Source organism: Etheostoma spectabile, chromosome 18 (genome assembly GCF_008692095.1).
Source record: "Etheostoma spectabile isolate EspeVRDwgs_2016 chromosome 18, UIUC_Espe_1.0, whole genome shotgun sequence".
In the NCBI taxonomy this organism is placed as follows: domain Eukaryota; kingdom Metazoa; phylum Chordata; class Actinopteri; order Perciformes; family Percidae; genus Etheostoma; species Etheostoma spectabile.
Window position 1 is genome coordinate 21,033,353 of NC_045750.1, and position 259 is coordinate 21,033,611.

At 26.3% G+C, this 259-nt stretch overlaps 1 protein-coding gene across 1 annotated transcript in view; it reads right to left on the reverse strand.

Annotated features, from left to right (window-relative positions):
* Positions 1-259, reverse strand: part of flrt2 (fibronectin leucine rich transmembrane protein 2) — a 62,976-nt gene that overhangs the window by 16,668 nt on the left and 46,049 nt on the right. The window lies entirely within an intron of this gene.

Here is a 259-nt window from a genome sequence, read left to right on the forward strand (position 1 = left end):
GCTGGAGGGCCACATCGACAATATTTCAATTACATTTTTCTCAGTATTATTTTTGATATGACGTAAGATAAACATTAATAAAAATAATAATTTAATTTAACCTAACTTAACTTTATACAAAAGCCGATTGCTTTTGATGGTTTTATTTAAACTCTTAATCCTTAAATAATTGTATTAGGCTATGTGAAATTAAAATAAGAAAACAAAAAACAATCATTGAATCACTGCACTTTATTTTTAACTTGTTCACACTCCTCCC